Source organism: Eupeodes corollae, chromosome 1 (assembly GCF_945859685.1).
Source record: "Eupeodes corollae chromosome 1, idEupCoro1.1, whole genome shotgun sequence".
Lineage (NCBI taxonomy): Eukaryota > Metazoa > Arthropoda > Insecta > Diptera > Syrphidae > Eupeodes > Eupeodes corollae.
This window is the reverse complement of record NC_079147.1, coordinates 192142320-192156390: the sequence shown is the minus strand read 5'-3', so window position 1 is coordinate 192156390 and position 14071 is coordinate 192142320. Positions and strand designations below refer to the sequence as shown.

Sequence of the window (14071 nt, the reverse complement as noted above, 5' to 3'; positions counted from 1 at the left end):
GTACTCGCACACAGGAATGATTGCGAGTTGTAAGTTACTAGGCCCTGGTTCACAACGGGCTTGTGCAACCCAATTTATTTATATGAGTCGAAAGTAAATTTTTAGCAAGTTTTAGTATAGTATTAAGTTTTATTTTGTATCAAAAAATAAAATTTGATTTTATCAAATTTTCGTTGCACAAAATTGTTTTTGAGATGAAATAATTTGTTGTTCGTTTGAAAAGTCCAGTTCTCGAAAAGATATTCGAGTCGAAATTCAATTTTTAACAACTTTGAGTAATGTTTTTGTAGGTTTTTATTTTTTTTATAAAAAAAACTATCAATTCGCTTTTTTCAAAATTTTACCTAATATCAAAAATGTTATTGTTCGTTACAAAAATTGTTTTGCAGATAAAACCATTATATATTCGTAAAATTTTTTGAGGTGACACATTTTTTATTTATAAAAAAAAACTGTTAGTTGATTTTTTTTTTCAAAAACTATACTTGTTTGGTATCACATTACAATATATTATATACAATTTAATTCAAGTGTCTAGCTTCATTGGTTCGTAAAATATTTACTTCACCTTTTTTTAAACTGCTATGGTAAAAAACTAGCCATTTTTTGAGATCCCTTTCTGCATTTTTCTGCATTATTATCTGTACAACAAAATTTATTCGATATGTTTTCTGGTTCTTGAGCAATGGACGACGAATAAACTTACAGACGTACCTACGGACGTGCAAACCTACATACGTTCACACTCACACATACATTTTTCTAAAAATCTTTTATTTCGACTCTAGGGACCTTGAAACGTCGAGAAAAGTTAAATTTTCAATTCGACAAATCGGACCCATTATAATAACTTCCTATGGGAAGTTAATAATTCGCATTTAGAAAACTTGAGAAAATATTCTGGTAATAAGTGACTTCTTATAAAGTTGGAAAAGTAAATAAAAAGTTGCAATCAGGAAAAGCATTCCCATCCTCGATGTGCGGTTAAACAACAATTCTCGATACTTGATTGTTCGTTTGAAATTGAGCTCAAGGGTAAACTGATGAGCATTAGCGTTACCACTTTACTGTAATTGAAGTAGAGCTACTTCTTTTTTTGAAATAAATTAAAAATCTACTTCCTACCATTAATTTGCACCATCATCAAAATATTGAAATCTACTTCATTTTTAAGATCTGTGTTTCTACTTACTTCAATTTTAATACAAATTAACAGAATCTACTCCTTTTTTCTCCTTATCTCTAGTATGAAGTCTAAACTTTCTAGAGATTTAAAAATCATTTTTTCTTTCGACATATATGGCAAGTTTGGCAAGTTTTGCATTCGTAAACAAATTCGAAATCGAGATTTCATCCCCCGATTTATTCGGTTTGTCTTTCCTGTTTTTTTTTTTTCAATCTAATAATAACAGTAGTCCCAATACTTTTAACGGTCAAAAATTGATAATTCGAATTTTTTCAAAAACAAACCGATCGATTTTTTTTTAATTCTTGCTAAAATTTGTGTTGGATTCTTTCAATATTAAAAAAAATATGTTTATATTGCTCTAGAAGGGTACCTCAGATAGAACCGTTATTTTGTTTTCAGTTTTCTCAAGAACTACCTTAACTTTTTTTTCTGCCAAAAATGTCATTATTTTGATTGTTAATTTACAAAATTGAAATGCAAGACTTCTAATAATAAGTTCAAAACTATGTATTTAAAAAAATATTTCCAAACTAAAATTCAAAAACGATTTTTAAATTCAAATTTTAAAAAATTAAGGTTTTCTAGAGAAATCAAATGGCATTTACATTTTTGAAAACAAACTTTCTTGCAGGTACATTTCAATTCTTAAAATACAGGAAATAATTTTAAATAGACTTTTTGGAATCATGGGCTAGTTTTTGCGAACCAGTCGTTCATTTTATTTCTTCTCTTGATTTGATTTTTTGTTTTCAATATGAAAATATATTTTTAAGTTGTCCTAAAACAAAGATATTAAAAGGTTTGTTGATGGACTGAAATTGTATTACGATTACAATAACTATTTCTTGTAGAACTCGCAATGAAAACATCCTAAAGTCATTGCCTTTGACCAAAACGAGCCCAATTTTTGCCAAGAATTAATTTAAGAAATGTTACAATAACATATTGAATTATATGATATGAAGGCTTAAATAATTCTAGTGACCTACAGTTGGTATGTCGAATCCAAACGACTAGTTTGAGAAAGCACTTAGGATTTATCAATTTCTCGTCAGAGCCAGTACCCGTGAACTTTATGTGGCACTGGCAGGGATTGAAGTTAAGTCCTTTAGCATGAAAGTCCTTCACACTAACAATCATGTCACGGTTATTTGTGGGGAGACAATGAAACTTGCAAATTCGACAGAACATTATTTGTAAAAATATCGGTAAAACATCAAAGGCTTGAAACATTGCCACGGGGCGCGGCGCGGGGGCTTTCGAGTGATGTAAATGTGTCGGTTATTATTCTATTGCTTATAATTTTGAAAGATCTTTTTAAGTTCGTATCCAAAAGACATTATATGCGAGATCTTTTCAAATCTTAGACGAATTAAGGCTTTGTTGTTTACAACCAGATCAGAAGGAGCACCGTCAGCATTGAGTCTTTGAAGCACTAAATTATTTTTATTCATGGTTCATAATTCCCTATTTGACAATGCTGTCGAGATCAGAATTTAATTAACGGTTTTGTTTAAGTTCTACGTGCACCCGAAGAACAAAAATGTGAATCTAAAACCTGTGGATAGGGTCGTCAGCGAAACAGTTTTTAAATGATCAAATTATTAAATTCTATTAGTTTAAGAATTTAAAAAACGAAACATAATTTTGTACATTGAGGCATTTAAATTAGTTTCGAGCAACAGAAGCGTTAATAATGACTTTTAATGGTAAACTTATTTATCAAAATATGTATTCCAAAAATAAATTTATTTAAATTCCATTTATCTTTAAAGCAAATGCGAGGGCTGTATGTGAGATATGTAAAGCCTTATCGGTCTATAACACTAGCAACATAAAAATATACCTATTTACAATGTACATATGTTCTCCCCTACCAAAAATACTGAACAACAGATGAATAAACTCTGTATGACGTTTACTTTAGCGAACTTCTTAAAACAATTGTAGATTTGAGTTTATTTATATCATTTCTTATTGAAAAACGATGTTATCAATTGAATATCGATAACCTCATAATACCACATTTTCTATTTCTATCTAGCTGAACCGGCAAAATAGTTTATTGCAAAAATAAATCAATACTTTTAAATACTACATCTACGAGTATGGTATCAGAAATACAACAATTAATTGAATTTAATCTTTGAGGATTGTACATGAATTGTGGCATTTGCTATTATGTGGGTTTTCTACTTGATTTGATTCTAACACTTCTACTTAAATAGTAATTAATTAAAAATAATGGAAAATGCGGTTTTGTTTCTGTATTCTCAAATTACTTGACATAAAGTAGCAAATAGTTTGCGGTATACGTAAACTAGAAGTTTTGACTTGATCTTTTTACTCAAAGTAAACCACAGAATACTCTTATCCATATTTAATGAATAAAATGCATAAAATTAACATCTGCAACAACAGACAAATTCAGATAGCAATCAATTTATTTCTCACTTGATTCAATTAAAAAAAATGTTGCGTATGGAAATTCAATTTGATTGTATCAATGAGTAATTGATTTGGGAATGAAAATGTTTTAACATTTAATAGCTTGTGTTCGAAATCATTTGCCATATTGTTGGAAGTGATGGTGGCTCAACCGTTTTGCAGTAGGAGTGTGCGATGAAATTTGATGCCGAATTCAACACGTTTAAAGAGGTGACAAATAGGTAAATAATGTAAATGACATAGTCATTTTTTAACCCCTCCTAAAACAATTGAACCATTTGAACAATTTCAATAACAATCTTCAAAGCATGGGTTTTGAGCATTCCTGATTGACAAAGTTTTAACTGTATTAAAGTTTTGTAATTAATCAAGTTGCAGTTGTGTTAATTTAACATTTTCATCTCTAATTCTGCTGCTATTAATAAGTGCTGTTTTGCAATATATAAGCATTTTAGACACATCCACTTCATTTAAGAGAGCTAAAGTTTCGTTTTCTGATAAAAAGTGTCTACCAAGTACGTTTCTTCTAGTTTCTCTCAGAACTGGACACCTTCCGACAAAATGAAAAATATCCCCTAATTCAGCCATGTTGAAAATTCCACATAGCAGTGGAAGATCTTCGCGATGTGGAACGTAATTTATGTTGAGCAGTTCAAATCTTAGCCGAAACATGTTGAAGATTTGCTCTACAGTATTTATGTCCTGAAAGCAGTGTTGGATTTACGCCTATGCCCGTGAGGCCCAGGCCTAGGGCGGCATAATTTAAGGGGCGGCAACATTTTTGAAATGCCAAAATTTTAGAGGCGAAAAACAGTAAAGAGACAATCAATTTTAAAAATTGGTTCAGATTAGTTTTTATAAGAAATTGTTAATAGAATAACATATTATAATTCAATTCATTAATTTACGAGTACTTCTTAATCTGCATGGGCAAGATGTCAATTTTTTAATAGATCAATTATATAGGCTTTATTGAGTAATGTTCTCTACTTTCTGTTCCTTTAGTGAGATTAATCTCACGGGTATGAAGTATTTTGAAATTACTAAAGCTGAATAACTTCTCAATTTGTGTGTGAAATAAAAATACCGTAGATTTGGATGTATTGAACATCATTTTAATATTCATTCAAAAGTGTCAGAACATTTTTTGTTCATAAAAATAATTGGTAAAAAAATGAAATTTTTATCTGAAATAGAAAAACTCATTCGATATTCCACATATTTACAAAAACCTTGAATTACATCTACAAATGTCAATAATTTCTGAAAATGCAAGTGCAAGAATTTCGGGTTTTTTTTTAAATAAAGTATGTGAACTGATATATATTACATTTATGTGCTTATTATACATATAAACTATCGTGGTCAATCTTATGATAATGCAAGCAATATGTCAGGTATATATTCAGGCCTTCAGACACGAATCAAAACAATTAATCCTTTAGCAGATTACGTTCCTTGTGCCGCTCATTATTTAAATTTGGTAGGATCATGTGCAGTTGAATCGGTTAAAGAAGCAGTCGACTTCTTTTCTTCTTTGCAAGAACTATACAATTTCTTTACTATATCTACACATCGTTGGGAGATTTTAGTGCAGCGTACAAATTTGAGAGTTAAGAGTCTTTCTCAAACTCGTTTGTCTGCTCGACATGATGCATGTTATGCATTAGAAAAAGAGTGGTCTGCAATAATTGAGGCACTGCAATTTATTGCCGAAAGCAGTGATGAGAAACCGACAACGCAAGCTGGAGCTACAGGATTGCAGCGGAAATTAAAGAATTTAGAAACAGCAATCCTAGTGATTGTTTGGAATGTAATTTTAGATCGTTTTAATGCTGCTAGTAAGAAGCTTCAAGAATCTCAAGCTGATTTATCATCCGTTGTTCAGATCTTTAACTCTCTGGCTCTATTTCTTCAAGACATGAGAGATAGGCAATTTTCTGATTATAAAGAAAAAGCCAAAACACTATCTGAAGTTCACGATTATCATCGTTATGATAATCATCGCAAAAAAACCAGAAGAATTCAAGAAAATTTTCGCACAAATGTTTATTACCCTATTATAGACACTCTGAGTGTACAATTGGCCGGGCGTAAAAGTGCATATGAAAAGCTTTCCGAAAATTTTAATTTTTTTGATGATTTATCCGAAATAGATACAAACGAATTGAAAAATCTTTCCAATAAACTAGTCAGTAAGTATCCTGACGATTTGGAAGAGACGTTAGGCAATGAATGTATACATTGACATTTTCAACTGAAAGATTCCTTAGCAAATACGGAAGATGTACACTCTGCACAAAAAATATGCAACGGAGTCTTCGAGATGTTTAAACGAATGTGGACATTGCTCTCCGTATTTTTTTGAGTAGTTCGGCTACAAATTGTTCAGGATAATGATCTTTTTCCACTCTAAAACGCGTAAAAATCTATTTACGCGCAAGCAAGATAGACTTAATGCTCTTGCATTACTGTCAATTGAAGCTCAACTAGTCCAAGAAATTAATTATGACGATATAATCGACGTTTTTGCGTGGACCAAAGCCAGGAAAAAGAATTTTTCAAATAATTAATATTAAAAAAAAAATATTTACGATTTCTCTGTTTAAAGTTTATAACTTATTTATCTGTCATGTTTATTATTTATATTTAAAAAAATATATTTAAAATATATATAAAGTTATTTTAAAATAAAAATATTGGATCAAAATTAATGAAATTCAATTTGTCAAAAAGGGCGGCGCATCGAACGGGGCCTAGGGCGGCAGCAAGCCTAAATCCGTCACTGCCTGGAAGTAGTTTCTTTTATTAAGATTATAATTCAGCCTGCTATAGATCACCCGATGAAGTGATCTGGATGCCTGTTCCGTGAACACATTTCTAAAATGTTCATCCAGACGCCTAATTACCTTATTGAGTGAAGATTTCCATGGACTCTGTTCACTGAGATTTAAAGTTACACCTGTATCTTCTGCTAGCCCAATCCACTCTTTAGCCCATCCTGTTTTGCTTTGTATCGCTTGTAAAGCTGCTTTTTTGGTAAGCGATTGTTAGGCATATTCAGTACTTTCAGAATGTAATCGACTTGCAGCTTCAACGTTTTTATGAAGAGTGGGGATAAGTCAGTTTCAAACATTATTCAATTGTTCAATTTCAATTCAAATATTCATTTGTTGCAAGTAATCATTATAAATTTTACAACAGTTTTTATGAATTTTTTTAAGCATTAGCTTAGCCGTCAGCTCGACTGGTAACTATAAAGTATTTAAGTATATAATGAACAAGTAGATATGTATAATGGTATAAAATTTAAAAAAAAAATTAAAAAGGTATGATTTGATTGTATAAATAATTTCATTTTATGACTTATGTATGTTCCGTTATTGTAAGCATTCTATAGTGGTAAGTCAAATTTAACAAGGTTCGCCCAATCTGATCCATTTAAAATTTCAATTGTTTCCTGTACTGATAGGGCTGGTTTACCAAAGCATACTCTTATTTGATGGTTAAAAATTTGGACACACACGGATGAAATGAAAGCAATCCTCTTCAGCTTTCAAGTTACATAAATTGCAAAATTGGTAAAATTTTCCGTTGTATGGTTTTCCATTTGAGTGTAGAAGTTCGTATCTTGATTTGAAAATTAGGAAAATATCTTTATAAGAGAAAGAATCTTGGAAGCAGTTCTTGTCACACAAGTTATAATAATTAAGCTGGCTATAGAGTAATCTGCTCTCCGATTGACGGGCATTTTCAATCATCTGATTTCGATTATACTCTTCAAGTTTTAGGATGATTTCGTAGAACTTTGTTTTCATCTGAACAATATTGTTGAGATTGATCTGCACAACTTCTCCACAGGAAGAAGTAATGCTTTCCCATGTCCTCATCGACTAGTCCTTATTGCGAATTTCGTAGAGCATTATTATCTTCAATAACCGAGTCTCCGGAAGACCAAGCACTTTAATTAAATAATCAGCCTGTAGCTTTGACTCAAAGTAAAAAGTTGTGGCAGGCCTGTTTCCAAATAAATTGAATAGTTTGGTGCGTTTAAGGGGATATTGAATTTTTTCTATAACACATTTCTTTTGTTATAGAAAAGAAATTTTTTCAATTTCTTGGTATTCTTGCACACCCCATATTTGTGCCGCATAACAAAGCGAAGATTTCATGACTGCATTGAAAATATTATATTTGTTGAAAGTTTTATGTGATCTTTAGAGAAAATCTTCTTCCAAGTAACATTTATTAAGCTTTGTGAAGTGTTTGCTTTTTCTACAAGGTGCTTGCTATAATCCAGGGTTGGGTTTAGTAAAACTCCGAAATACTTGTATTCTTTCGATATTTCTAAACGACTTCCATTGAGTATCCAGGTGACACAATAGTCCGCAAGATGATTTACCATCAATTGTAGGGTTTCTCTAGATTCGGATAACAAAAGAAGGTCATCAGCGTAAAGTAATACATTTATTACGATACTCTCAATTCGGATACCTCCTGGAATATCATTAATAAAAAGAGCAAATAGAAGAGCACTGAGTAGACATCCCTGCTTTACTCCAGAAGTGATTTAAACGGTTTTGAATAAGTTTTGCCATCCCATACTGCAACTTCAGTATCTGTGTACAAACAAAGGATTATTTGGATGAATTTTGTTGACACTCCAAGTCGGGAAAGTTTAAAAAATAAAGCATATTGATTCACCAAAACAAATGCAGCTTTAAAATCGACAAACAATGTGTATACTTTTTTGTTTATGGCTTGAAATGCTTTTACTTTTAATGTTAAAGTAAATATGTGGTCAACAGTCGAAGAGTTCTTTCTAAAGCTTGCTTGAAAATCTGTAAGAATGTTGCTTACATCCACCCAATTTTCAAGCCTGGTAATGAGAAGGCCAAAAAATATCTTCGCAATGACATTCATGAATGATATCCTTCGGCATTTTTCAACTGCATTAAGATTACCTTTCTTATGAATTGGAAAAATTATAGATTTTTTAAAAGAGGACGGCACATCATCATTATCGAAAAAGTGTATGTAGATGGTTATAAAAGGAAGAGGTTGCATTTTTAAAATATTCTTAGGGTATCCCATCTTCACCTGGGGCTTTTCCGTCCTTAGCTCTTTGAAGAACAAGTTGTATTTCATTGACTGATATAGCTGCGTCCAATATATCGTCACAAACAAGCGGCTGTGCGTATGAGAAAGTAGTTGTTGGGTTGATTTGAAGAAGATTTTTGAAATATTCAGATAGATCATCGGCAGAAACACTTAAGAATATAGAGTTGTGTGAACCGTTAATTTCTTTTGCTATTTTCCAGAACTGTTTTGTGTTTTTGATTTGACTGAGTGATTGGGCTTGCATGGATTCAAAATTTGTTTTCTTAATGAAGCAGATTTTCTTATACTTCTCATTCGCTTGTACGTCTTATTTTCGAATTTGATCACAAGAACATCTTCGGAAGGCTTTCAATAGTGCGAATGATTTTTTTCTGGCTTTAAGACATTCTGTATCAAACCATTTTTGAGCAAAAAAACTCGTTGTTTTTGGAGTGGGGTTAATTGCAGAACATCTTATGGTAGTCATCTAAATAGTGTTGATATATTTCTAAATTTGACGTTTTCCATTTTAATCGGGGTATCAAATTAAGGGATCTCTGTTCTTGTTCAATGTAAGATTTCCATTCAATTACTATTGGCATATGATCAGAAAATTGTTTACTCAAAACTTCAAATTTGTATATAAGAGGGATCTTATCGTTATTTACCATGCAGTAATCAATCACCAATTTGCCTTGTCCACCAACAAAAGTAAAATGCCCTTCGGTGTCACCTTCCGTGCATCCATTCAAAATAATACTATCATACATTTGTAGCATTTCTAATAATATCATTCCGTTTTGATTGTAGATATTATCTTTAGATGTTCTGTTATAATAATTTGATAGTGCTGAGTTAGAAATAGCCATTTGGGTTGTAACTTGGTATCATTTATTCTGGTTGTCTTGGATTTTCGCAAAATTATAGAACTCCAGTTTTGATGTTTGTATTCCATAAGTAGTGCGAAGAAGCTAGCCCTGTCTAACTCCCAACTGCGTCTGAAACCATTCCGATACCTGCTTTCCATTCCTTACCGCTGCTCTAGTGTCTGCGCACAAGTTCTGAATAACTCTTCCAAACTTAAACGACATCCCGGATCCAAACAACTTGAACATCGATGCTTATCGATCAACTGAGTCAAATGCAGCTTTAAGATCCCCAAAAAAAGTGTATAGCTTTTTATTTTTTTCCAAAAAAGACTCAGCAATGCTCTTTACAACGAATATATGATCTATGGTTGAGTAACCCGACCTGAATCCGGCTTGAGATTCACATAATAGATTATTTGAGTCTATCCACGTGTTCAGCCGCTTTAGTTGAATCACAGTACAAATTGTATAGAAAGCGTTCAAAAACGTGATTCCTCTATAGTTGTGTATCGGAAAAATCAAAGCATCTTTAAACTGCTGAGGGATGATTCCAGTTTCAAAAATTTGATTATATTTGTTTGCCAAGTTCTTAATCAGTTCGTCAGTGCCATATCTGTAGAATTCCGCTGGTATCCTGTCTGCACATGCCGCTTTTCCATCTGTTAGTGCGTTGACCGATACGCGAACCTCATGCTGGGAAATTGCACTGTCTCAAGTCTTGTCATGAATATAGTGTTGGGCATAGTAGATCGTGATTGGGTCCAACATTGCTGGGTTTAGCAGTTGATTGAAATGATTTCGTAGAGTAGAAGTATCCAATCCACGACTGATAATATACTTCGATCCATTTAGTTTTCGGGCCAAGTTCCAAAATTCAGAGGAATTACTACATCTAGCTAGCTTTTCTGCCTCAGCTTCATAATAGTTTACTCTTTTTTCCTTACAAAGCGCTTTATAAATTTGATTGTGTTCAATACATGGAACACACTGTCCACACTGATAAAGATGTATCAGGTTGTTGACAAAAAGCTTCAGACGTTCACATATTATAGCAGAAAGGATCTTATATGCAATGTTAAGAAGACTGATGCCTCTGTAGTTGGCGCAATTAAGAGGGTCTCTTTTTTGTATGTATCGGACAAACTATGCTGAGATTCCACTCATCAGGCATGCTTTCTTCCGACCATATATTGCACATGAGTTTGTGCATGCTCCCTACCAAGTCATCGCCTGCTGCTTTCAATAGTTCGGCAGCGATTCCGTCAGCTCCTCCAGCATTTGTTTACCTTCAGTTTAGATATAGCTATCTTCACTTCGTCTAGGTCGGGAAAGCGGAATTGTTGATCTACTTCGCCTCGGTTGAGTGCTTCTATCTCCCTTTCAGCGGATTTGGTTCGTTATCGCCGTTATATAATTTGGAGAAGTGGTCTTTCCATATTCTCAACATAGACTGCGGTTCTACTACGATGTTCCCCTGATTCTCTTTACAGGCTTCGGTTCGTGGCTGGTATCCTTGGGAGGTTTTTTTACCTTTTGGTAAAATTTACGAACCTCATTCCTGTTGTGACATCCCTCTATCTCCTCGATCGCGCGCTTCTCATGCTCTCTTTTTTTCCATCTAAGAAGCGGGTGATCCTCTCTCCTCTTCTGCTCGTAGAAATCGCCAGCAGCTCTGGTCCTTCTGTGCAGCGCCGTTTTGTATGCCTGTTGTTTCGCTGCGTGCGTTTGCCGGCATTCGTCGTCAAACCAGGGGTTTCGTTGTGGTGGCCGTGTGAAACCTAGCACTTCAGAGGCGGCATCTCTGATGGCTGCAAGGCAATGTTGCCACTGGTTTTCAATGCTTAATGCAGGCAGCATAGGACACCTTAAGAGGTTATAAAAAACTCGATCGGAAAAGGACATGGCAGTCTCTTGCGATTGCAGCCGTCTAACGTGGAATCTTCTCACAGTACTTCCTTATTTTGGCTTGGATCGGAATATCAGTAGCCGTGCCTTGGCTACAACGAGGTAGTGGTCCGAGTCAATGTTGGCCCCTCGGAATGTTCGGATATCCTGTATACTGGAGAAATGTCGTGCGTCGATCGCAATGTGATCAATCTGGTTCTAGGTTGATTGATCAGGAGATTTTCATGTCCCCTTCTGAATAGGATATTGAAATGTGTGAACTGCGTACTATCTACCAGAACGTCTCGCGCCGCAGAGAAATCGATCAGCCTGAATCCGTTGTCGGAGGTGGTGTCGTGCAGGCTGTATCTTCCGATTATGCCACCAAATATGTCTTCTCTTTCTAGCTTGGCGTTAAAATCTCCTTAGATAATTTCAATGTCATAGGCAGGGCACTGCTCATAAATCTTGTCCAAGAGCTCGAAGAATATGTCTTTGGTGTCTTCATCTTTTTCCTCTGTTGGGGCATGCGCGCATTTAAGGCTTATGTTGGCGAATTTAGCCTTGATGCGGATTGTCGTCATGAGCTCGCTCACACTGTTGAAACTCAAGACTTTTTGCCGAAGTCTAGTTCCAACAACAAATCCACACCCAAATAGACGCTGTCTTTGTTCTCGGTAGCAGTCGCCATAGTAGATATCGCAGTCTTTTAGTTTGCGTTTGCTCGGTCCAACCCATTGCACTTCTTGGATGGCGGTAATATCTGCCTTGCACCAGTTTAGGGCATCCGCTAATTGTTCAGCTGCAAGTGGTCTGTTAAGGGACCTAACATTCCACGCACAGATCCAAAGTTCGTTGTCCTTATTTCGTTTGGATTGGTTGTCAACAGTGAATCCGTCCGTATCTGAGGTTGGTGCTTCGCAACTAAGGTATTTTTGTACGTGGTAAAAAAGTCACCCCGAAGGCGCAACCCCCAACCTGGAGGGCCAGATCTTTAGTATAACTCCAAGGATGGGGAGCCGGATAAACCGCTCCTTACAGGCCTGGGCTTCGAAAAGTCGTATAAGCCCTATAAGCTGTTCACTAAGTAGTTCAACCTTACTGGAACTGTAGACGCCACCGTTGATTCCATCTAGAGAATTCGTCCGCTGCTGCCTGGATAAGGAGAGGTGCCTTAGTGGAAACACATCTCCCCCCCTCTCCAAACAACTTTCCACTGGGGTTTGAACCCAATCTCCAGTTGAGCTACTAAGGACCCGATGTTCACCGCGGGGAGGTAAGAGTATGAGTTGATAGACAGAGTAGGGTTTTGAGAAAAATCCTGTAGACGCTTGTGCCTTCTTGAATAGACATGTCTACCATTTGAACATCATTTTTTTCAATAATTCTTCTAAAAATCGCAACAGGCAAACAACAACAACAAACAACTTGATGAGAAATTTGATTATATCAGTTTTACTTAGTAACATTTTTCAAATCAAAAAAGTTCTTAGCAAAAAATATACTTATAAAAATATTATCGTTCTGCTGTGATTGCCAACATCTAGTATTTGAATAATGAATTGCAATGAGAAAAAAACTTTCTTTTCAAAAAACTACGTGATAGATTACTCAAAAATTCTTCAACAAACAAAGTTGAATTTTCACTTGAAGTAAGGAAAAAGCTATCTTCAAGCATCCTGACCTAATTAAAATAAATGAATTTATTTATTTTAGTCTCATCACACGTGGATGAAATTTAAAGAAATCATATTATTATGTTTAAAATAATTAAACTCTTTTTTTTCCAAAAATGAAAAGATGTTATCGTTTAAGCTCCAAACAACAGCTGCTGACATATAGCTTACGAACCCCATCCTAGCCCCATCATCTCGTTTTAAGTTATCAGCTGTTAAGATCCCCCTAAAGCACTTGAATCATATAAAAATAAACTGCTTACTTTATCTAATAAAACTCATTTTACAAAATAAAAATGTCTGTCCTAGATCTAAGGAACGTATAGAGTTGGTAGTACTCATCGCCATCATCTTCGTAGTGCTGTATAGCAGAAGCATTGCATATGGTTGTTTCCCTTATTTGTATTCTTTTGTTTATTTTTCAAAGCATCAGCAGCTCTTATAATTTTTTTTCTAGCTAAAATATAAAATGAAATTAAACACCAATCGTGTTTCTGCATATAAACTTATGTAGATACTCGTATGTATAAAGTCATAGAGACCTTCAACTACTGAATAAACATTATTCTACGGTCATTTGAACTCTCTTCTCAAGTGCATAAGCTTGTCGTTTAAGATCAACTTTGAATGTATGTAAAACTGTGCAGTGAGTGCTCTCCGCCTTCTCTAAGCCCGGAAAGTCTAAAAGGTTATAGGTACTTTTTTTTTTCTATTTTTGTCAAAAGGGGAATCTGTTTTAATTGCAAAATTGATGAATAAGCATTTAGAAGTAGAAGAGTTTTTTTTTTTTAAGTGAAAAATGTCACCTGATGCTTAAGAGGCTCCCTACACTTGAACTGTCATAAGCTTTTCTATCAAAAGATTCCCAGGACGACGACGATAGGATACGGTGCCATGCTGGTGCA

The 14071-nt window shown here is 34.3% G+C and overlaps 1 protein-coding gene across 2 annotated transcripts in view; it reads left to right on the top strand.

The window, feature by feature from the left end:
- Window positions 1–14071, top strand: part of LOC129942222 (non-lysosomal glucosylceramidase) — a 47736-nt gene that overhangs the window by 10542 nt on the left and 23123 nt on the right. The gene's annotated exons all lie outside the window — the stretch shown is intronic.